The 22,104-nt window shown below is 40.7% G+C and overlaps 1 long non-coding RNA gene across 1 annotated transcript in view; it reads left to right on the forward strand.

Annotated features, from left to right (window-relative positions):
* Window positions 1-625: 625 nt before the first annotated feature.
* Window positions 626-22,104, forward strand: part of LOC121514024 — a 31,278-nt gene continuing 9,799 nt past the window's right edge. Inside the window, exons 1-3 of the long non-coding RNA XR_005992245.1 lie at window positions 626-884; window positions 5,332-5,591; window positions 16,996-17,266. This is a non-coding gene — a long non-coding RNA (uncharacterized LOC121514024). The remainder of the gene's footprint in view (window positions 885-5,331; window positions 5,592-16,995; window positions 17,267-22,104) is intronic.

A 22,104-nucleotide genomic window follows, 5' to 3' on the forward strand; every position in this document is an offset into this window, starting at 1 on the left:
AGAAAATTTTTTTTAACTGATTTTAAAACTGATTTGTTGTTGCAAGCTTGAAAAATGTGAGAGCTACACATTATTAAACCTTATTGATAACTTAAAGAGCAACCAGCCCTGAACTGTGGGGTCAGGGGTCTTTAATGGTTAAAACAGTCTTTTAAAATAGGGTACAAGAATGAAAGTGATCCCATTTGACTGCAGGGACTTCTTCTGATGTAGGAGTCCAGTGTAGGAGGAATTGAAGTGTGACAACCAACCCCAGTCTCCCCTATTACCACTAATTAGAACATTAATTATGAGCCCTCTCATCAGACTGTGATTGAGAGAATAAAAGTCAGTGTTTTCAGTTTAGTCCCGGGTAAAAATGAAGAAATGCACCACGTCCAGTGCGCATTAATTGGCGTGATTGTGATCCATGAGAGCAGAGAACTTGAGCATCCATCCACGCTGCTCCTCCACCACGTCCGCTTCATATCTGAGAGGGTGGAGACAAAAAAGCAGACCTGCATCGTGTCATAAAGGGGAGGGTCTTGGTGGCGGTATATGTTTTTAGAGCAGGCATGTTTAAGTTCATATTGCATCTGACAGCGAGGGATGGCGAGCGTGAGGGAGGACGCGGGGTAGAGAGAAGAGGAGGAGGAGGAGGTGGAGGGGAGAGAGAGAGAGAGGCGAGATCCACCTCCGCGCGAAATAATGGGGATGATAATAAAAACTGGGGGGAAAACCCGTCCGAGGGAAGCTGAATGGACGGAGCCAGAGAGACGTCACGGGCAGCCGCAGCCATGAAGACTGAGCGCTCCAGCCTCCAGCAGCTCACTCTGTCTCCATCTGCCGAGCCGCTCGCTGCTGCTGCTGGAGAGAGGACGCTGCAGAGACGCGCAGACGACGGCGTGAGTATGAAGCACAATCTGTGTTTTCTTAGGAGAAAAGGAGAGGTGAGGAGTGCGGGCGTAGAAATGTGAGGAAAAACGCGTTTGCGTCCGCGTTTGCTTAGCTGCACGTTTAACGGAGCAGGATGCGCGTGGATGTTACAGCAGCACGAGGGTGAATATCAAGTCCTCAGCTCCACATTTCATAACATTCCTGATTTTGTGTCTTTTTCTGTCTTGATGCTGTGAGAATGTAGAGTATGGATGCATATTTGATCCAGAACAGCGGCTGTTTAGACGTGGAAACATTACGCAGCACAAAAATGAACATTTGGCCTCTTATTTAAAGCTCTAGTTTAAATTTAAACCACAGTAAGGCTTGATTGGGTAACTTGGATTATTCATTTATAATAATTGAAGTGTAGCAGTGTGCATGCAGAGTGAAAGGTCACACATGAACATGCAGAAACAAACCTGCTCTCTGCCTCAGTGATGCCAGAAAGAAACTTGTAATTAGACGAGCTTCTGGCTCCTTTTTCAGGGAGAACTCTTTTTGTTTCTCTGCCTCAACGACGCATTGTGCACTTGCTTCTTATGCGCCATTCACGGAGCCACAAAGGCCAAAAAGGCGCTCCCAGACCTGAGTTTTCATTCCTCATTCACACACCTCCAGGCACTTAGCAGGGTCACTTCTAACCGGGTGCCAGTCTGGCACCAAAACCTGCCACCAATGTGACATGATCACCGTACAGGGGACAAAACCTGCCTTTTCTTTCTAGTCCAAATTAAGCCTCGCTGTGGCCATGTGGCTCAGATATGAGGATTACAGGCCTACAATGCATGCGTAATAAGACAAAGTGGTGGCGTTCACACCCATAGCTGGCGGATAAAGGGATCACAAGGCCAAAAAATATCCAGTCCACACGTGTGCGCGGACTACGAGGCCTGTGCCGAGAACACGTGTGCGCCCCGCGGACGCACCGGGGGAGAAATCTGTGACTGTTGGAGCTTTGAGGGCAGTTTTAAGCCAAAAAATAAAAAAAACTGGGATTATGCAACGTTTCACATGATGAACATGAGAGTGTATGGGGGTCAACGTATGAGGAGAGGATGGATGTGGAAATGGAAAGGGACGTGTGCAGAAGAAATAGGCTTATTTTAAATCTGGATTAAATATTCTTAAACTGGGTTACACAAATGTGGTGGTTATGTTTAATTTGATGCTTCAGCTAGTTTTAAAGAAAGGCAGACTTGTTTGTGCATTCGCAGTGTGTTTTAAAACGGCAATTTTCCTGCATTATTCCATAATGTTCCCGCATAAAAGGGGAATTTTTTACATTATGTTATTAGGACGACTTTATAAACGAACTAATCCTGCGCCTTTTCACAGCCATCATCACCTTTTTCTGTTTATGAAACATGTTTCATTGTGGGAGCAAAATGCGCTTCATTGACTGTCTTTACTCCTATGGAGGGCTTCAGCAAAATGCCAGTTGGGCCAATTTGGCCCCTCGGTGCTGCGAAGTCCATTTGAAGAATAAAATGATCGTCTCTTTATTCCAGGGTTCCCTGGAGAGACATTCAGCGGCCTCACAACACGTGACTATCTGTAGGTACCTGCTCCTATGTCACACCACTGAATGACCTGCAGAGGTGGAAATTTAGAGCTGGATTAAGGCGCATATATAGTTTATATTTGGATAGATAATAATCATAAAATAAGAATAGTTTATCCTCTTAATGTGCACTGATTTAAAGTCAGACAATTAAGTTTTAAACTGAAATACATTCACAAGAATGACTGTGCCTAAATCGACATAAATATAATAATAAACCAACCACAATCAAACTTAAAATCACGCTTGAATTTTGATTTAAATTTCAAGCAATTCATCCTGAACCTTTTGTTAATGATTTACACACGCCGTCATGTTCAGCTAATTCTCTGCTCACACACCAGTGTGGCTGTGAAGACTGTGTGTGTGTGTGTGTGTGTGTGTGTGTGTGGTGTGAGTGTATTCTTCAAACATGAACTCCGTGTTTCCGTGCCCAAAAATCCACAAATGAACCTTTTTATTTCAGTTTAAGGCGTGCGTAAAAGACTTCACGTCGTGCGTAAAAGTCGTGCGTAATTGTCTTAAAACACAGAATCCACTGTATAAAATGGCGTGGTTTAAATCATATGATAGGCAATGAGGCTTCATAATAGGAATCAATTTCTTCCTAATCAGCTCTGCACCTTGGAATAAATTATTTCCAATTAGAGGAGCCGGAGTTTTGACGTCATGCACACATTTGGCCAATAGCAAAGCCTTGCTGTTTTTGTTTGAACAGTGGAGAGAAAGAACCTGCAGCTCGCCTTAAAGTCTTTCTTTTTTTATTATTTAACTGGTGAGTGGAAGAAAATTACGAGTCTCTTTAAAACTTTCGTAAGAAAACTTTAAATCTCCAGAAGCAACAATTAAACTGAATTCATGGCGTGAATAATTTCCCGGGTTAAACGCATCATGAAAGGCGCACATTTTGGTGATTTAAACCCTGAAGAAACATATTGAAATTGTTTCAATTTATTAAAATTATATAAGAGCAGCAGAGTCGAGAATAAGGCTGTGTTAATGAAAGGGACTATTAATGATAATAGGGGGAATAAGTGCAATCTGCATGTAATTATCTTTCTCTTTATCCAGCTTTGAAATGGTGGAAATATAGATGATCTTAAAACGAGTCATAAAGCTCACAGCATAAGTCTGCAGCGATTAAAAATGTTAATGTGATACTGCAGCATTCCAAAGCAAAATTATATTATGATGAATTAGTCATAATACAAAGGGGGATAATTGTTTTCTTTGAAAAATGCAAGCTAAAAAATATTTTAGAGATTAGAGAACAACAATAACGATTTTTAAAATTTTGCTGGACATTATCCCACTTTAAAATAATTTAAAAAATAATAAAAATAAGAATCAAAAACATGGAAAATTATGGCAGGATTATTTATAATGAGAAATAAATAAAAAAACCTTTAAATAGTCTGCTGTGCACTTATTATAAATGATCTAACCTCCTTTTCCATCTCTTTTTTGAAAACTGCTGCTGTTTGCATGTTTGTGATCATGCATGTTGTATCCTGTTATAATTTATAAAAACATGAAAGTTCCTACATCAGGGCTGTGAACATGTGAGACAGCTTAAGGGCCTCGCTTTGTCCTTGTGGATCCAAACAAAGCACCTTGACGAAGATCTGTGCCACGGTGGCAGCCTTCTGAACACCTTTATTTAAAAAAAAAAGGAAAGCCAGCTTTAATTGAGACAGTAGAAGAAGACAAGGTGCTTACTGTAACCTGGAGAGAGAACAATGCCGGTGGGATTTTGCCAACATGGATGTAGCTGTCTTTGCTAACGTCTTGTCGTGTTCAGGTTTGGGGAAAGAGGCCGAGAATATTCCGCGCCTCGCCCCTCTCTCTCTTAATATCTCTCCATCTTCCCCTCTGCTTTCCGTTAGAAGAGCTTTTCTTGGTGGCGGTGGTGTTGGCGGGGGTGGAGCCTGCCACAACAGGGATCTGGGCACACAGAGCAGCTTTAATTAGAAGGGGCCTTGTGCCATGTGCTACCACGGCATGTGAGAGGTGTATGTGTGCAGCATTGTCTCCTGCACATGTGAAGAAGCGTTACATGTGTGATTCGCTGTGTTTTTCCTGACACATTTGGATGTTTTAGATATGCACTGAGGCTGACTGAGCATGTGTTTTTATTTGAGTGGACATGCAAGGAGATTTTGCCTTTACATGCATGTGCTAACATCCCAAAACTCCTGCTCTCTTTGCTTGAACTGTGTACTTTAACATCAGATAATGTAAATGAAGACAAACCAGCTTCTTTCATAGTCAAACAGTCAGGATCTTTTAATTTAAAAATGCATTTGGGCCGTTGTGGGGGGTGGCGTTTGAAGCCATCACCCTCCTATGGAGAGAGCCAGCGTGTGAGGGTGGATGCGCCATAGGAGCGGGCACTGGGCCGAGGAAGGGAAAGATGGCGCCACGGCTGGTTTGGACTGGTTTAGGAACTTATGTACATTTTTCTTTTTTCTATTGTACTGATTGTTTGACTTTGGGGAGTTTTTGCAAAAGAGGCATTACTCAAGGGCCAATCGAAGCCTTCTGTTTACAGAGAGAGGGTTCTGATTGGCCAAGTGGTTCAAGGCGGGGATAAGGGGCCACTCGGTGACGTCACAAAATGAATGGTTGGGACATTTAAGGGCCGCTTTAGGTTGAGTGAGGAAACAAGGCCCCAAGCCAGGAGAGCACACTCTTTGTTCAGAGCTGGCGTTGACTGCTGTTCGATTTTTGCTCAGTGTTTGCGTAGTTAACACGGTTTTTAACCCCTTCTTTGGTCGGTGTGTTATCACACAAGTATGTCAAATCTAAAAGACAGAGGCAGGTTTTATCAGTAACTTTCCATCTGCTTTTAGGTCAGAGCTCGGCCCATGTCACGCCGCCTGCAGCTTGAGAGGATGGGTAGCCTTAGGGGTTGGTTGTTATCTTTGGTTATCTAGCTGTATGAGTGATGTACATTCTTCATAAAGCTAGATAACCGAAAGTAACAAGAATCCCATTACACTCCTGAAAAGGCATCAAGACCCCAACTTCCTTCAAGAAAACGCAAGAGCTGGAACACGAGAGAAGAAAGCGGATGGATTTAGAAGGAGATTGGAGCCAAACTTTCAAAAAGGTAGGACCTGTGTGTGTCAAAGCCGTTAGATAGCGCTAATATTATTCTAAGGTATTGTCTATATGTGCAGTTTTAACCCATCACTAACAAGAAATGCAGGGCAACATAAAATAAACGGGACATGGCCATTCAGAATCCCCACGGCTCCCTGCAGCCAGTGGCAGTGATCCATAGCTGTACGGATGGTGCAACAGGATCACTTTTAATCTAATAAGCCCCATGATCCTTGTGTGTGGGGCTGCATGCAGGGGCTTAGCCATAGTATCACATGGCCAGGAGTGACAGGCTTGCAGAAAAAGACCCATGGGTGGACTTTGACAAGCAGTTTAACAAGTCGGTATTGGCTAATAAGTTTGGTAGCCGGTTTACTCAATGCTCTATTCATGTCCAGCTTTGGCACTCGCATCTTTGGCATTAAGAGAACATGCAATAGGGGAAGAATGTGGGCCCTTTATATCATAGGAGCTGCATACGGTGCTATGAATTATACATATGTTCTGACTTGGATGGGATTGTGTGAGTTAAGAATGCTCCCTCCGAGTTAATCCGGGCTCCCAACTCCCCGCCGGCACCTAAGACAAGAATTTGTTTGAGGCCAATTTTGTTAAGTTAGCCGTTGTTGATTTTTTTTCCCCCTCCTTCCCACCTACTCCTTTCTCCCTTTGCATGAAAAGATGTTTGATTTGGGGTCCTGGCTGTTGTTTGATTTGACGTGACAGTTGGCTTGGTCGTGAATGGGCCGTGGCAAAGCCTCCATTGCAGGAGGCGCTGCCATGTGGAAAGGCCTGATGGGATACCTCTGAATGCTGCTGTGTGCGCACAAGGCAAGGCGAGGGGGGGGAGTGGTCGAGGGGCAATCAAGCAGAAAGTGCCCCCAGTGACGAGATCCATGAGCAGGAGACGGAGAACAATCTGAGCCTGGAGGTTCTCTGCACCGGGCTCATGGTGAGGAGTAATTGGTCAATCAGATCTTCAACCTCGAGGCCTCTGATGGCTGATTGAAGGTGTGATTTCTTTTCTGCCCATCAAAGCTAGAGGGTCACTCCTGCTGGGAGAGGCCACTAAGGATTGTTCCCAAGGTCTCAAGGCTTTGGAGCTGCACGGCTAGCAGTGAACTCCAACTGGAATACATATTCCTCATGGCAGTTTGCTGTCCCAAACATCACCTTCGGCTTTGGATATATTCAGCAAATTTGACAAGGCTGAAGAGAGATTCCTAAAAGCTTGTGTGCCAACCTGAACTCACAATGTCAATCTTTTCAAGCCCTGCAGTTGTGCCTGCCTGCCTGCCTGCCTGCTGCATTGCAGGTGCAGAGTGTGACATTTGAGCCCTGGGCTAAGCTAGAAAAGAAGAGGGACGAGGGTTTTGACAGGAAGTGACAGACAGAGATGTCGTCTTCTTGGATCATAAGATTTTTGGTTCTGCGTTGTGCCATTGCTCCAAGCTTGACATGCATAGGAAGTTTAAGCATTAGGCAAATGCCTGGGGCCTTTTCCTCCGAGGGGCCTTAGATGTAGTCACTTCAGGTGTGCATCAAATATGAGATACACTGTACATCTAAGATTGCTTTCAATGATTAAGGTGTGTATTTTGACTCTAAATAGGGACAAGAGGGAATAAAATATCATCTAAACAAGGTTTTGACTATCCAAAAAGAGTCCAAAGGAGGACTCCTGACCTAAAAAAGAACCAAGATGTCTTCATGTCAAGCTAATGATAGGCATGTAGATCCCTGTAGACGTGAAACGGCATGCAATAAGTGAAAAAAAGTCGGAAATGGGGCAGAAGAATGATATTATGATGTGCTAAGTGTGAGTCATGTTGCTCTTTTAAGAGATACTGTTGGCTATTTGGGAATTTATCTCTCACATTGGAGTAAGTCTTTGACCTCTCTAGCTTTGGTACTGGAAAACAAATGCTCCAAAATATTCTGTCTGCTCACTGTGATTGCTTTTGGCCAAATGGTGAAGGGTCTTGTATTTGTCGTTGCCCACGGCCTCCAACTGACTAAAAACGGCCCTTTTGGCTCGGCTTTGTTCTGTAACAGTTAATGATACGTGAATGGTGCGCTTGTTTATCCATGCAGGTGCCAATTTAATATTTAACACGTGCAGGGTGTGCAGATTTTAGGTATGGTAAAGATACGTCAAACACTTTTGGCATTTTTTACATGTGCATTTGGGCAATATATCTATTTTTAAAGATATATCAATTCTATATAGGAAGGATATCATTGTTTATGGTGAGGCTGATTATGTCAGGCCTGCTTGGTAAAAATATTGATTACTGTAAGAACCATTAACAGCAATATTCTTACTCACCACAGTGTAATCAATATGGAAAGTTTCTTTTATTTATTCATTTGATACCACTGCAGTGCAATTAGAAATCCTGGATTCCCAACATTGGACTTTTTCTGTTTTAATGTTAGAAAACTGAGGTGAAAGTCCTGCACATGAGCTAAACTGTACAAAAACATTCCCATTATGTCCGTATATTTGGGTTAATAAAATGTTTCATACTCCCTAATACCACGTGTTTAAAAAAAGTTTTTAAAAATCTCCATTATTTTGGTATCAAAAAGGACAGAACTGCATGGTATTCAGTCAGAAGCTCATGCAGTTTCTTTCATAGAGAGAGCAATGTCTAAATTGCACAAATATGTTGGCAACATTTGGCAAAATGGGTGGAACTGGCATGGCGGGAGGCTTTTCTCACCAGCTCTGCCAACTTTGCCAAATGTTACCCATGTTTGCATGCAATTTAGTCATTTTTTAAGAGTTTGCATGCAATTTAGACATTGTGTAAGACAGTGATACTCAATGTGTGGCTCTTTTGTGATGATTTGTGGCTCTTTTATGTCTTAATTTGAAACATTATTTCCATTTTTGCCACTTCTTTTTGACACTAGTTCGCTTTTTGCAATTTTTGCCCCTTTTTTGCCCTTTTTGCCACTTAAGCTGCCTTTTGCAATTAATTATCACCCATTTACCATTTTATCACTCTTTGATGTGTTTTGCCAATTTTCCTACCTTTTCACTGATTTTCACTCACTTTTTTTGGCATGTTTTTGCCACTTTCTGCCCTTTTTTGCCACTTTTTTCTCCCCATTTTTGGCACGTATTTTTTGTCACTTCTCATCCATTTTTGACACTTTTATCTTGCTTTTTGCTTTTTCTTGCCTATTTTTGCCACTTCTCTCACATTTAAGCTGCTTTTTGCAGTAAAATTCCACTTAATTCCCATTTATCCACCTTTTTTTCTGATTTTTGCCCATTTGAGTCACTTTTAACTCATTTTTTGCCCCCTTTAGACCATTTTTGCCACTTCTAACTCATTTTGTTTGCCATGTCTCACCTATTTTTGCCACTTTCACCCCTTTTTTGCCACTTTTCCCTCAGTGTTCGCCCCTTTTTGCCTATTTTTGCCACTTCCCACCCATATAAGCTGCCTTTTTCAATTAAATGCCACTTTTTTTTTGTCCACTTTCCTACCTTTTTTTGGATTTTTGCCACCTTTAACTTGTTTTTTGGTCACTTCCCACCCATTTCTGCCATATTCTGCCCTTTTTTTTTTTACCACTTTTCTCCCAGTGTTTGCTGCATTTTGACCACTTTTGCCACCTTTAACTTATTTTTATCGCTACTTCAAGCCCTTTTTCTACTTTTCACCACTTAGCTTGTGGCTCTTGCAAATGTATTTTTCAGCAATTTGGCTCTTTGGTTGAGTAACACTGGTCTAAGAGTTTGCACCCAATTTTTGGTAAGTGGACAGGAAAATTTTAGTTGTGTTTGACTTCTACTTTTGCTGCTGTGGTATCAAACAGTTTTCAGTATGCTTTGACTTGTACTAGAGAGATACCAGATTTACAATCAGGATCAGAATTAGCTTTATAGGCCAAGTATGCTTATGCAATAAGGAATCTGACTCTAGTCACAGTAAATATGACAATAAAATTAAGAAATAATGTAAAATTGAATATGCACAAACTCATGTTTGATAATTTAACTAATATAAAAGTTATGCATGAATGGTATGGTTGCAAGGAGTGCAAAGGGTGCAAGAATGCTCGGTAGACACGATCAAAGTTGCTTATTTGGTTACTGCGACATCCATTTGTCTGTTCCTTTACAAAAGAAATGCCCAGATAGAAACTGTGTAGCTCTAAAGCACAGAGACATGATTCCTGGCCCTTGTCGCCCAGCCCTGGTTTCAGCTCTGAGGCTAAATGGGAGCTGAAGTCTTGGACAGATTGTGTGTTTGTACCCTAAGCAGTGCCCTGGGAGACTCATGTCATAGTGCAAATGCTTTGTGCTGCTGGCTCCGTGTGTGGCACAGTTATATCGCTAACACTCCACAGTCAGCGATGGAGAGAGCATCTTCGCTTCTGCCTGCCTGAAAGTGGCACAGAGATCCCTAAAAACCACCTCAGGGCCTTTGCTCTCCCTCTTTCTGTGTCCCATGGCGGAGTCTGAAATAGAAAGGGAGCACGGAGAGAAAGGATGGAGGAGGAGGAGGAGGGTTTGTCTTAGCTTTCACGCACTAGGCAAGCAGATTTAGACTCCAAGTGTCAAATAGAAAAACAGCCATTGTGGTCGGGTCCTACTTGCCCCCCCACCAGTAGACTTTACAGTCAATAGAGCTAGTCCACTTGTCACTGAGGGACAATGCACCCCTTTGCCTCCCTTTCACCCCTGCCGGGTCCGAGCAGCCAGACAGTTTTGTGAATAAGACCCAGTGATTCTTGCCCTCTTTTCTCTGCCTCTCTTTCTCTCGACGGAACACACCAACCGGGTTAGGAAAATGGCTTCACTGTTGGGCTGTAGAAGAAGGCCAGACCCTGTTATTTTTCCGCATTCCCTCTCCCCCCACAGGGACATGAATGTATCTTACAAAAGTCAACGGGCCTCCCCAGACAAAGGAGATTAAGTTTGGCAACTTGGCAGTAACAGGTGTACCGTGCTCGGACCACACGGGGGGCGGCTGACCCGGCGCTCCGTCTGCTCCCAGTTGTCGGAGATAAAGATGAAATTTGCTTTGTGCTCTTAGACGACAAGAATCCTTCAGACCTTGTCAGTTTGGAAGTTGTAGTCGCGAGGTTGTTTGGCCTAGCTGTCTAACACCGGCCTCTTATCATTGTCACTGCTTTTGAAAAAGCAGCTCGCTATTTGCAACATTTCTCCACTGATTTGCCAAGTTTTCTCCAAAGGGAATCTGCGGATATCTTTAGATCTCGAGCAGTGCTCACCCAAGGGAGCAAGTTAAGGGTAAACAATGCGGGCACACAGAGGAAGAAAGAGAAATCAGAGGGAGCGCGGCACAGCGCTGAGGCATGAATACATTTTCACATTTAGAAGTGAGACAGTGATGTTTTAAGAGGGGAAGTATCTTTCAAAGAGAATGAGTGAAGCCTTTTCTATCTCGGTATTTTCAACCACAATAAATCGAGCCATTCAGCAGCAGAATAAACAGAGACACTTTCAGAGCCAGAGCAAAACAGAGCATGCATTTGTTTGTTTCAGTCGTTAATAAAGCTTTTACCGAGAGCCTCGGCCCTCAGAAAAAAAGCCCATTCTGCTGAAATGACTTGGCAAAGCATCCGATGGAGGGTCTGTTCAGACTGAAGCTGCTCCCGCTGCCATTGTCTAGCTCTCTCTCACACACCTACGAGTCCACAGTGAGCACACAATTTCATTGTTGCGTGAGCTGTTAATATCAGAGGCTTCACAATAGAGCCCATTCCACATATTTGCATAAGGCACTTTTCCAACAAGGACCCGGAGAGGGCTTGAAAGCTGGCCCACTCCAGTGCCAATGGCAAAAAAATGTCAAGTGCCAATTAGGAGAGGTTTGCCACCATTCAGCAGTACCCCACCCCTGTAGTCCTTCCCCTCCCAGCTTACCCACCCCAACTCTCTCACACTCCAAGTCGACCCTGTTTTTACCACCTTATTCCAATTTCACTCGTAGCCTTCCCCTACTGACACCCAGAGACAAAAGCTGGCTCCCTCCTCGGCTGGCTAATGGAGGATCCTTTCTGCTCCGCTCCCAGTATTATCACAATCAGACAGCGCGCTCTGTTCAGCGATTAGTCAGCTTTCTTTGTTGATTTCTTTGAATGGACGGGTTCACGAACCGTGTGGCTTAACCTGTGAGATATGGACTCCACCTGCCAGGGAATATTGAAGTAAGCAAGCTGGCCACATTGTGCTACGTTAGCTTCAGGCTGAGGGGCTCGTAGACGCAGGTGTTGGTACTTGAAGGAAGGATCTGGATGAAGATAGGTGCTTGTTTACAGTAGGGTTGGGCGATGTGGAGCAAAAATCACATCTTGATTTTTCTTTTTCTGGTCAAAATACCAGAATTATAAACTGCAGCATGATTCTGATAAAAAAGGAACACCTGCTTGATCCACAGCAACAAAAACACATCCTAGAATGAAATATCAGCAATTTTGCCTTCTAAAAATCTACAACTAAATACCTGCAATCCGTCTCGATTGCAAAAATATAAATGCGCAACATTCAGAAACATGGATGAAACTGGAAAGCCGCATTCATCTCCTGTTCAACCCACTCTCCTGAATGTTGCCAACATTTTTGTGCAATTTAATCAAAACTTATTCTCTTTAAGTAAGACTGAAGATCATGACACTTCTGCCATTTTCAAATCCACCAGTCATAAAAATGAGATTTTAAGAGAACAGAACATTTGGCAAACTCCACTTAAAGAAGCCGTGACAATGTTTTTGTACAATTTTGATTAGATAAAACAGATTTATGTAGTTTAGTCACTTTGTAGCAATGTGCCTGCACTTTTATAAAAAAAAAAAACAATTTGCATGTCTATAATTTTATTTTTGCTGCCTCATGTCAAAAACATATCAAAGTTGTTGGATTTTCCAATCAAACACCGTTTACATTGGACAAAAATGTTGGCAACATTTCTCTGGTTTTGTGTTTTTTTTTTAACCCATTGGTCTTTGATATTTTTGAAGCACATTGTATTTAAGAGTATAGAATAAATGACAAACTCAATACGCAAAAATGTTGACAATTTTATGTACAAACAAATTAAAGAGCGTGCAAGAGCTTGATTCCATTTTTGTTTCAATAATGATTAAAAATTCCCCATATTTGTAGTCTAGGACCCAGAATATTGCAAACATCAAACTCCTAAACTGTCTGCATTGGACAAAAACGTTGGCAACATTTCTCTATATATTAGCATTACCAGAATAATCTCTACTCTTGACCAAATCTTCAATTTTTATAATGCATCAACAGGTCAATAAATGTAATGATATTCAGTCAAATTTCACACCAAAGGAGAGAATTATTGTTGACTAACTTTGGCAACGTATTAGTGCAAATTATTCAGTACTCTTGATGTTTCTTTAAAATATAATGGAAGATAATCAGTGTTTGTTTGAACCCATCGGTCTTTAAAATACTGGATCTTTTTGAAGCCATTGTATTTAAGAGTATAGAATAATTGACAAACTAAACATGCAAAAATGTTGACAATTTTTTGTAGAAACTACAAAACTACTAGAGCGAGCAAGAGCTTGATTCCATTTTTGTTTCAGTAATGATTAAAGTTTCCCCATATTTGTTGTCTAGGACTCAGTGTTCATGTTGTTGATTTAAACTATGATTAAAACTATTCGTCAACAGCCTTTTTTCCATGACAAAAACTAGACTAAGACTAACAGAACAGATCTGTGATGACTAAAACTGACTAAAACTAAATATAGTTTCATCAAGATAACTAAATTTAGATTAGAATGTAACTTAGTTTTTGTCGGACATTCAAAAACTGTCATATTTCTCCACTTTGGGTAAATCTGTCAAAAAACAATGCACCTCTCAGCTGTAGAGAGCAGGGACCCCAGGTTTGGCAGGGTGCAGAGAACACACTACCATGATTTGGTACCAGATTTAGGCAAGAAAATAAATGCTTGGACTAAAAGTAAAAACTAAAATGTGAGGATTTTTTATGGGCTAAAACTAGACTAAAACTAAAAAGGGATAGAAATGACTAAAATGGGACTAAAACTAAAAGACATTTTGTCTAAAGACTAAGACTAAAATTAAAAATAGCTGCCAAAATTAACACTGCTAGGACTCAAAACATCCCTAACATCAGACTCCTATACTGTCTACATTGGTCACAAATGTTGGCAACATTTCTGTATTTATTCAGGTTGTCTTAATGTTCTCTACTCTTGTCTGAATCTCCCTGATTCAAATGATCAACAGTCTCAAAACACCTGAAATGTAATGTCCTTCAGTCAAATCTTTAATAAAGAAGAGAACAATCAAGTTCTGAATTACACAAATACCTTGGCAACGTTTGGCAACGTTTGGCACTGGTGAAAGATAAACGCCAAGCCTCAGTCTTCGCCAGTTTTCCCTACTTTTTGATGACACGAACATTAGAATAATGGAGAGTAGGAAATATTTTGCCAGCATGAATATGCAGAACTGTTTACAATGTTTTTGCACAGTTCAGACAATTTCGTATTTTTTCTTCAAAACCGAAAAATTCTTAATCTTGGGTGTCGAAGATTTCTACTTTAGGTTACCACTGGTATCAAACAGATATCTGTGTGGTTTGAGTTTTACTTGAATCAGAGTCCGACACAACGTCCAGGTTGGACAAAAACATTGGCAACATCTCTGTATATAAAAGGTTACCCAAATCTCCATTATTCTAATGATCAATACCATCAATAAAATGAGAAATACAATGATCTTCAGCCATTTTTAATAAAAATGTTGCGAGTTCTAAATTGCTTTCATGTTTCGTGACCATTTCAAAAAGTCAATTGAACAGCAAAGGCCAAAGGAAAGCCTCATTCTTCGACAGCTTACATCCTTTTACTAACATTCAAATAATTGATGAAGAGTAGAGAACATTTGTAATCTTATTAAAAACACATATCCAGTGTTTTGCAAAATTTTGGCACTGTGAGTTTTCTGCAATTTTTCCACAATCAAAAACAAAAACGCCTGGTCTATGGCATCAAATCCTTCTTTTTGTTGTGCCAATGTATAAAAGATAAATCAAAGTCCTACACAATGTCCACATCATACGTCAAAATTTCCTTTACCCTTCATTAACTAACCAGTATTACAATGATTGATGGTAGCAAAAGTACAGAAATAAACACCCTCAAGTCATATTTTTACCAACATAGAGAGCAATCAATGTCCGAATTGCAGAATTACTTTGGCAACATTTAGAAAAAGACGGTGGAACTAGCCAAGAGTGAAAGAAAGCCTCACTCCTCGCCAGCTCCACACACTTCTCCAAATGTTGCCAATGTATTTGTGCAACTTGGACATTGCTCTCTTCCCTTGGTTAAAAATTAGACTTAAGATCATGAAGATTTAGCTTTTTTAATTCCCTTAATTATAAGATAACAGCGATTTAAGTACATTTCTTCAGCCTTCATATACAGAAATGTTTCAAATGTTTTTGCACAATTTAGCCAATGTGTAGGAGTGTGTGTGCAATTTTTTTATAACCTAAACCAAAAGAGCCTGATCTTGGGTTTCAGAATGGCATAAATAGGTTTAAATTTTGACAGGTTTTTACTGGAATCAAGCACGATGTCCAGACTGGGCAAAAACACTGGCATTTTCAACACTAAGAGGTTTGCAGGATGTGTTTTGCAGTTTTTGATCATTTAAAACTGCCTTATATTTAATGTCATGGGCTTCTATTTTGTTTGCCATTGCACCAAATGGATTTCGAATTTGTTTGATTTTTACTGGACTCAAACTCCTACATGCTGTCTCGATAGGACAAAAACATTTCTGCATATTTAGTTAATCACTGTTGTCCAAATCTCCACTGTTTTAATGATCAGTGGTACCAAAAAGCATAGAAATGTTGTGATTTTAACTCAGATATTCAGCCAGAGTAGACTGAGAGAGCCTGATCCAAATTGCAAAAATACGTTCGCCACATTTGGAAAAGCAGGAGTGGTGATGAGCAATGGTTTTGACGCTAGTTACATCCATTTTTCCAAAAGTTTCCAATGTTTTTGTGCAATTTTGACATCCTGCAGGAGGTTACATGCCATTTAAATCATTAAAAATAAGAAATGACCTGATAAAGGGTCAGAGCAGATTGAGAATGCCTGATCCAAATTGCAAAAACACGTTCGCCAGTGTATTTGTGCAATTTTGACATCCTGCACAAGACTTTCATGACATTTTTAATCATTAAAAATAAGAAATTACCTGATAATGGGTGTACAGGACTTTTTTTGTGTTACAAAGGTATCGAACTATTTGATTTTTACTCATAAAGACTTCTAAAATTAGTTGAAATATATAGATTATTCCCCATTTAGACTAAGCATTTCAAAAATGTGGTCAATAAGCATTTTTGTGAACAGTTTTCTCTGTGCATAAGGCCTGGCATCTTTTTAAGCATCATAAACTATATCAGTAGAATCTATATGGTCTTGCACAATGCTTCTTCTCAAAATAAATCAGTACATCTTAAAAACTGAGTCCCAGCTTACATTCAACCTTCTAATGAGTGGCTTTAAGCTAGTCCTTGCATGCAGAAACACAGAGCATCCTATTATGAGCAGTTAGTGACTGTCTGAATGGAGAGCGCAGGCTTTGAGTCAGCTGTTAGGGCTAAAAGAAATGCACAATAACCCCACAGTGAGCTCTGACAAAGCTACATCAGACTCAAGCTAGCTTAACTTGTGTCAACAGTGCTGCACGGCTGCTGGAAATGCAGCATTATTATTTCCCCTAATGCTTAGCCGCGGCTGCCACATGCAAAGTACGAGATGGCAGGAATGTAGAGCATCATCATCAGTGCCCTTGAATTTACGTAGCGGGGTGTTTACATGAGCCGAGCCTGCGCTACAAAAGGCACAGACTTCAAAAACACCAACCTGGTTTTCTGTAAAATGACAAGGGTGCAGCAAATTAGAGGAAAAAAAATGAAGTCGTAGACACAATAAAAGAAGGTAATCGTGTTTGTCCAATTGGGCTACCGTTGTTTTCCTCAGAGCATTTACCTAACTTACCGCCTCCTGCCACTCAAAAGGATTTCTCTCTTGTCCCCTTTTTTCTCTTTCATTCTTTCATTCAATCTCTGTGTCGAGTTTTTTTTCTTTCCCACCCTTGATTCTCAGATGGTTGGATCTGATTTGCATGCATTTGCATAATGAAAGTCATTTGCATGCTCAGGGGCAGACTGTACCATGAGAACAGACATGAAAAGGTGCGTGTATACATGCATTCATGTGTGCCTAGCTTGCGTTTCTACGTATCCGTGAACTAAACACGTGCATTTTGGCGGTTTAAGTGTAAAAGTGGAATTTTCCCTCATGCCCTCTGATTTTTCCCCTATCTGTTTCCTGTGCAGGCTAACCACCAGCAGCACATCTCTGAAGGAAAGCTGGCAAAAGGAGACTGAAAAACAGAGAAGACGGAGGAGGAGGGGTTGCTGTTGATTCTGCCCTCCCTCTCTGCTCGCCCTCCTCTGCATCGCCTCTTCCCTCCTCCTCCTCCTCCCTTCCTCCTCCGCTCCATCCTCAGCAGACTGCCCCTTTTTCCTGTACAGCGAGACGCAGCCCGCGCCACCATCTTAGAGCAACACTGGCATGAAATGGAAGTGGAAAGACCAGTCAGTGCAGGTAACACGCCAAACCCACCGTGCCCGCCATGTTGCATCTCTCCATCGGCGCCACCCCCGACCCTCCATCCTGTCTTCTTCCCGCTGTACCCTCGCCCCCTTCCTAAGGCGAACCTCCGTTTTTAATCACCTCGGATATTTTTGTTAATTGCATCCTTCACACGGATGGGCGGAGGGGAGGGCGAGCTGATGTGGGCGGAGCATGTCTTGTATGAGCGTTCATATTAAATCACTCTGCTCTCAATGCCTCTCTCAGGAGGCTTTCAGTGGGCATCTGTCCTCTGCAGCGCCATGTTTTCTTTCCCGTTTGGGAATTCTCGTGCCATCCTTGCATGCGCGTGCCCCGACGCGGCGGCAACAGCGGCTTCCATTTTGGGTATACGATGCAAACCGAGACAGTTAAACCAAGCAGAGTCTCAGATCAGACCGCAACATGGTTAAAAACTTAATTTTGTTTTGGTTATTTTGGTCATTTTTTGACATTTATAACCCAATTTCACTGGTTAAATGACAGTAGATAAACATTAAGGTATTACTATTGCATTACTATTTGTCTCAGCTCCCTTTAAATTCATATAGAGCATTAAAAATAGATCTAAATATACATGTTTGGACTCTTTGTCTAATCAAAATCTCAGTCACGTTACATACTTCCCAGACAGAGCTGCACACAGGAATAAAAGAGACGCTAAACTTTTAGATTATTTCATAATATGCAGTTTTTTTTGCCGTTCTAATGATGCTATCCATGCCTCCGTAGCCCTTACAGACGCCTCTGTAGAGAGCCTGAAACATTGGTGACTATCTGGGGTTTTTAGAGATCAAATCCACTCCTGTAACTCTAATATTGAATGTCTTTTTATCCATTTTTAATCAGCTAGCTTAGCACTAGCCATCATAATGTTTACCTACAATGGCTGTCGTTGCATCATGCTTCGCCAAGCTATGCTTTACTCTCAGATCCTGCAGGAGACGCCCTGAAGAGCTCATAATAGAGAGAAAGAGAGTGTGTGATGTGGCCCTCTGTGTCTCTGCAGACAGGAATAATGGCTCAAATAGAGACAATACAAAGAGGCACTAGGACTTTACTGTGAACATGTGAACAACTTTATCACAGTTAACTAAAATTAACTAAATAACTAAAATTCAAAAATCATTTTAGTTAACTGAAACTAAATCAAATATAAGCTTTACCAAAAATACAAAAACTGGCTAAAACTGTATAGCGCGCTTACAAACCTAAAATAAAATAAAAATGGAGACAAAATATCCTCAGTTTTAGTCTTTGACACAACCATACTGACTGGCACTGACACCAGTGTCTGGGGAGTGTAAAAATGGCCCAATCTGATTGGTTAAGACTGCACAAAGTGGTAGTTTTATGTCTGGAGTTGTATTCAGACTGGCCTGTTTTATATATGTTTTTAAAAATGTATGACGCTCACTCAGCCCCGACATACAGTGCTTAACAGATTTATTAGACCACCATCCACAGTAAAGTTTATGCCACAGCTGCCCTAAATTAACAGCATTGGTAATTACCAAAATCATTTTTAATGTTTCTGCAATGGTTAATGCACCAATATGTAGAAGCTCTTTAACCCAAATGATATTTTTAATGCTAAAATGTAATTATTATTGTTATCCATGAATTTTCAAATTTACTGATTTACAAAAAAGTGAAAAAATAGTAAAGCATATTATTATTTCTTGATTAATATGTCAAATTATAGTTATTTACTTGCATTCCTGAACAGAAAAATGATTTTTAGAGGTTGAATGTTATGCTTGATTAATTTCTGACTTCTCAGAGAAGCCCAGTGAGCCGGCTCAAATTTGGGTGAATTCAGTTTGAAATCCCTCATTCCAGTTCAAAATGGTAAAATGTGGAGATCTCACTGAAAATGAAAGAGTCCGCATTAAAGCACTTCATGATGCAGCTGTGGCATAAACCTTACTTTGGGTGGTGGTCTAATAAATTTGTTAAGCACTGTATCCGTAAAAAAACTAAAACTAATAAAACCTAAACTAAAACGAAGCATTTTTGCAAAATAAAATCTAAACTAAACTAACAAACCAGCAGTTTAAACAAACAAAAACTAAACTGAAATCGAACACAGAAAGGGAAAAAAATAAATAAATAAACCTTGCATGTGAATATAGTGAAGACTTTCAGTGAAAGAATGATTTTTTTTTTCACTTTTTAGTCCCAAAAAGATAGGAGAACAAGTTTGTACAAAAAAAACTTTACCTTTATCGTTAACTGTGTGTCATCGTTAAAATCTTTGAGTTTTTGATTAGTTCTTTATTTTGTCTCTATAGTATATACAGTATATACACATATTCTTAAAGCCCAAGCTAGTCCTGATAGAAAGGATGTTTAGAGCTTGACTGTGCACCGCAGGACTGATGTTATATAAGCGTCTTAGGACAGAAAGTCCTGGTTAGACTAAATGGTTAAAAAATAGCTTAGGGCTTGAAGGGTTAAATTCTAATCTTAGGCCAAGTTCAGACCAAAGGAGGCGTTTTAGAATGTAGCTGCTGACGAGTGCAGCTAGAATCAGACGACATTTCCTGCAACAAGTGACAGACGGCTGGATGCAGGATGTTGCAATATATAAATCTTGTTTTGATCGGGCATAAATGGCACAAAATATTTGTTTGAAGTAGAATAAATGATTGCATCTGTCACACTTTAGCCCCTGACTTCTCTCTGCCATCAGATGTGCATGTAAGCAGGCCGTGTGGCACTATATGAAATCATGCATGAGAAATTAAAGGCTGTAAGAGCTAAATCTGTCAGGGGGGAGATTTATAACCCTTAGCAGATATCTTTGTTGTAACAAGACTGAGCTAGCAAAGCATTCTGGGGTTTATATGTTCCGTAAAATTGCAGTGCCGCCCTACAATGGAGGATTTAAAGATGAATCTCTCTCGTACACCCGTGTGTGAATGTGCAGTAAAGTCTCTGTTATAAAGACAGATTTATTGTGCAGTAACTAAAGAAATAAATCGCTTTAAATTGAATGACTGTGATGGTTGTCTCCTCACGTCACAGTGGTGGGCCAGCTTCTAGAGCGTTGCAGAGCGGCTCGTTGCAAGCATTTCAATCTGCATTGTTGCAAATCTTTAGTCTGAACACATTACTTCATTTTCAGGCTTCTCCTGAATCTGGTGCCAAATCTCACTAATGTTCTGTGTGCACTCTGCTAAATAAGGTCCCTGCTTTCTACAGCTGAGAGGCTGAGGAGCTACAGAGATGTTGTGTTTTGACAGATTTACCTACAGTGAACAAATATCACTGATTCTGAATATCTGAGGAAAACTAGCAGTCTCATTTAAGTCTCCTCAATGAAAACTAATCCTTCTTTCTGTTGAATTTTTACCATCAAAGATATATTTTTAGCTGTCTTTAGTGCCGTCCTCCTCATGGAAGTAAAGGTAGTTGACTAGTCTTGGTTTAGTCGATGAAATAAACACTGGTGATGATATCCATGAGCCACTATTCACATCCCCACACAGGGAACACTGCAGGGTCTGACAAAGCCGGCTGATAATAGAGAGGAGATGGAGAAGAAGTGACAGAGCGGAGACCTTGATAGGAAGAGTCTCAGCCCTGGAAAGCCTCTCTTTGTGTGAGCGGCCGGTGTTGGAGGGCCGTGGGTGCCCAGACAAGTCGAGCATTGTTCTCCCTGAGCGAGCTCGTTACACAGCGCAGCATTATTCTGACCGAGGAGCTCGCAACTTTGAAAACCGCTTAAACCAAAACACCAATTAGCATCGGCTGGGCTTGATTAAGCAAGGCAGTGGGGTAAACAATGCACGCCATTGTGCACGCAACAGAGAGACCTCCTTTTGTTTGTGTGTGTGGTGTGGAGGTCAAAGACATGACGCTAATGCTAGCTTACAGTATGTCCATAGGGCTAGAGGAGAGAAGCTAATAACCCCTGGGGGGGCGAAGGTGAGAGGAGGGAAGACGGGAATTAATGAGGAAGTAAGAGTCCAAGGTTACCTTACCAATCCTAAATCTATCAGCTGATGTTAGAGTGCTTGATTGCAGCAGAATCTCTCGCTATCTATCAACTATTTCTCTAGTATTTATGCAAATTAAACCACAAAAAAATCCAAAAGTCTTACAAGTATCATGCCAGACTGTGACTAGAAGAAACTAGCATCATAGCTTTGATATTTTCTCAAAGTTTTATGTTCATTTCTGTAATTATTCTGAATTTTACCCCTCTAAATTAAGGTTTTTAAGACATTAAGATGTAAAAAAAAAAAAAAAAAAGCCTTCCGCTAACATTAAGGTAACCTTAGATGAGTTGTAGTGTCTGTTAAGTTTGATAACTCTAGTTTAGTGGATCTTAAGTGGTGGGTCAGGACCTAAAAGGGGGTCTCAGAGATTTTTCCAGTGTCAAAAAAGTTTATGTATGAAAGCCCAAAGTGAACACACATCCATTCTTCTTATTTTGCTTCATTTTCCTGTCATAACAAGTACATTTCAGATATTTTCTCAAGATTTGAAGCTAGTAATCGCTTTTAGGATAACCAAGTTTGTTCTCCTAAGATAACGAGGGAGTTCCTCAAGAAATTACCAGACTTTCCATGCTATCTTTGGAAAAGGGATTTAAGAATTGTCATTTTAACTAAATAAAAGTGAAATGATGCTACAAAAAGCCTTAGTGAGCAAAGAGGTTGATGCATAAGTTAAATGAGATGTAACTTCTCTGCAGCTCTATTTGCAAGCTGGCAGTATTGCAAAGGACTGACCTGTCATCATAACACTCTATGCAACAGAATCTCATTATTTATCAACTATGTCCCATTTTATCTGCAAAC

The sequence above is a fragment of the Cheilinus undulatus genome, linkage group 8 (genome assembly GCF_018320785.1).
Source record: "Cheilinus undulatus linkage group 8, ASM1832078v1, whole genome shotgun sequence".
NCBI classification, from domain to species: domain Eukaryota; kingdom Metazoa; phylum Chordata; class Actinopteri; order Labriformes; family Labridae; genus Cheilinus; species Cheilinus undulatus.